Raw genomic sequence first — 3,780 nt, forward strand, 5'->3', positions numbered from 1 at the left:
ATCCAAGATGTAGATGAGTTTGTTTCTTCATCAGAACAGATTTGGAGAAATTTAGTCCAAACAGCTGATAAAAACATCACGATAATCCACACGACTCCAGTCCATCAATTAATGTATTGTGAAGCGAAAAGCTGTATGTTTGTAAGAAACAAACACATCAAGACATTTTAATCTTCAAACTGTTGCTTTCAGCTAAAATATGAAGCCTCTATCCATAATATTGCTTTTTCCAGTGAAAAAGTCATCTCGTCTGAATCAGGAGAGAAATATGCACAGATCAAGCACTGTTTACAAGCCAAAACAATCCAAAACTGTTCTAAAATATATCGGTGGATTTAGATGTGAGAGGACAACAGGGGATGGACTTTTTCACTGGAGGAAGCGTTATTATCGACTTGTGCATTATTATTGTGATGTTTTTATCAGCTGTTTGGACTCTCATTCTGACGGCACCCATTCACTGCAGAGGATCCTTTGGTGAGCAAGTGATGTAATGCTACATTTCTCCAAATCTGTTGTGATGACAAAACAAACTCATCTACATCTTCAGTGGCCTGAGGGTAGCATATTTTCAGAAAATTTTCATTTTTGGGTGAACTATTCCTTTAACTGTTCATGCTCAAAGCATTACTGGTAATTCCATGTATCCATCCATCAATTTCTTAAAATTCATAAATTTCAACTTAAATTGCATTCAAGGTATACATTTGGTCAGTTTTTGCATTCCTTGGGAATTAACCCTATGACATTGGTGTTGCAAGCGCCATACTTTATCTTGCCACTGTCACTTTGTTACTGGTAATTCCATGTATCCATCCATCAATTTCTTAAAATTCATAAATTTCAAAAATTGCATTCAAGGTATACATTTGGTCAGTTTTTGCATTCCTTGGGAATTAACCCTATGACATTGGTGTTGCAAGCGCCATACTTTATCTTGCCACTGTCACTTTTGGCTCGATCATTTCTTTTATGAAGCTGCTTTGGAAAAATACATGTTGTGAAATGTGTTCTATGAATAACCGGAGTGAATCGAAAATATGAGATCTGCACATTAGGCCTTGCTGTTTAAAAGCAGCTGTTGATTCTGTCTGTCTAATCACTGAGTCACTGAAGTTTTGAAGGTTGTGCGGTAAGAAAAGTGTGTTCAAAAAATAAACAATAAAAGAAGGCAGCTATATCTGGTGGCACAGTCAAGAACGTTCAAGCGGTTGAAAATGACAGGTGAACACAGACAAAATAACATAGCACAGGAAAAGTTGTTCTAGCCTGTGATTTCCTTTCATCTCATAAATTAGCTTCTCATTATCCTCTTACGTCTGAGGAGAGAGAGACCGAGAGAGTGAGACAGACAGGCCGCAAACAGACAAAAAGAATACTAGAACAGAAAACAATACTGCTGTCGTTTTCCACGACACACACACACACACACACACACACACACACAAGCTTTGGGACTTCACAGGGCCACTCTTCTGTATTCTCTTCACTGGATCTCGTTTCAGCGTTCACACAGCGACCCTACAGCAGAAGCACATAGAGACACACTGATTTGATTCATCTGGTAGACATAAAAAGATGTGTGACAGTCCATGCACTGATCACTAAATTATTCAAACGATCTCCAACCAAAACTATCGAAAGTCCTGCAAAAACACACCAACACATAAAGGTTCATATGAAGAGTAGAGACCCCTGAGATCACAGCAGAGTACAGCGACCTGTAGAGAAACAGTGAGAAGATGAACATGATGCAGAGTTCACAAAATTCCTTGTGTGAATGTCACACTAATAGAATTATCAGAAAGTATCATTATGAAACAATCAGAATCTTGAAATGCATGAAATTGTAGAACAACGTACAGTAGACTTCTAAACTGAATTGCTGAATTATTTTCCCCACCAAATTGATTGATCTGCAATTGATGTTTTGTTATACAGATATAGTATGGAGCAAAGTAAAAAGAAACTGTGAAACCTCTTTTGAATGTTCTATTCATCAAAGAATGTGAAAAAATTCATTCAAATTGAAAAATCATCTGAAAAATTTAATAGGAGATCCTACAAAATTTTTTTTTCAACATTGAAAATAATAAGAAATGTTTCTTGAGCAGCAAATCAGCATATGAGAATGATTTCTGTGGGATCATGTGACACTGAAGACTGGAAATTCAGCTTTGTATCAGAAGAAAACAAAACAAAACAAACAAAAAAAAATTTTAAAATACAGAAAACATATTTTAATTTTAAAGGGGTCATATGATGCTATTTTAAAGATCATTATTTTGTGTATTTGGTGTAACAGAATATCAACATTACTGTTTTACTGTATTTTGATTAAATAAATGCAGTCTTGGTGAGCATAAGAGACTTCTTTCAAAAACATTAAAAACCCCATATATATATAAAAAGCAACAATTACAATAGTTATTATACTATTATATTGATAATGTTGAGCAAGAGTTTGTATTTGAGATTTGTATTGTCTTTAGTATTTTTTATCCTAATTAAAAATGTCTTAAAAATATCCTTAAACATTTTTTAAACAACGTATAATTCCAGAAGAATTGTTTTCTAATTTCAGTTGCTTAAACTGAATTAATGTTTTTCATTTATATTCAAATAAATAAATATGTATTTTTATAAATGACATGATCATTAAGTCATGGCAGCTTATGTTTTTAAATTACTGCAACTCATCAAAATAAGTTGAGCAGTTTCAACATTGTTACATGAAAGCAAAGATGAAAGTCAACTTGATTTTTTTAAACCAATTTAATGTAATTTAAGTTTAAATGACTTGTACAACCAACTTGATTATACATAAAAATTTAAGGCAGCAACTGAACTTTTTAAGAACTTTTGAACATTTTGAGTAAGTAAATTAATTTGATGTATAATTACTAAAAGTAATTCACTGCACAAACACACTGACACGTTCATATTTGTTGCATGTGAACCCCAAATAAATGTAAGAGAAATTATGAATCATATTATCATAGTTTTCTTCATGTTTTGTGAGAATAAGATGATGCCAAGCGACTTTCATGCTGGGATGCACCAAGTAGTAGATTTTTTTTTGTTGTTGCCAAAATACTGTAAATACCGTGTTTATGGGCACCATATAATAGCTCCTTATTAAAAGGTGTTTGGCCTGTTCATTTTGCTATTCATTTTTGGGTCATGACCCACCAGTTGAGACCCCTGATTTAGCACATCCAGCGAGAGCGAGACATAGTGAGAGAGACGTGACTGTGGCACTGCACCGCCTGAAGGATGCTGTCTGCTGACTGATAAAGACTCCTGCTCATTCACAGGTGGTTGTCAAGGAGACGGAGAGGCACAGAGAGGCCACTCATACAAACCAGAGGCGGTCAGACCCTCACCGCCAAAGACCAGGATCAGGATCAGACCCCACAGACACACACAAATCCCTCTCAGCTCTACCTGCCGAGTCTCTGCCACCCACAATGCACTGCTGTGGGCACACCGTGGCTAAGAGAACAAGCTGAATGGGGAAAACGGACATTAGCACATGTACACTCAACCATTCAGTGTGTCTTTTGGAGTGGCTGAATCAGCAAGAGTAACTTGAGTGGTCTCTGGTTCTCCTTCCATGAGCTGTGAGAGCACTCCAGCAACTGACGCTCACTGCTGAGTGTGTGAAAGTGCACTTAATCCACACAAGTGTGCACTTACAACAGCACGGTTCAGCTTTAGGTAGCAGTAGAGCATGAGAAAGCGCTCTGTGTTGTCATATGGTATCGCCATTATATAGTT

This window comes from Sinocyclocheilus rhinocerous, unplaced genomic scaffold (assembly GCF_001515625.1).
Source record: "Sinocyclocheilus rhinocerous isolate Xijiao unplaced genomic scaffold, SAMN03320098_v1.1 scaffold1154, whole genome shotgun sequence".
Taxonomy (NCBI): Eukaryota; Metazoa; Chordata; class Actinopteri; order Cypriniformes; family Cyprinidae; genus Sinocyclocheilus; species Sinocyclocheilus rhinocerous.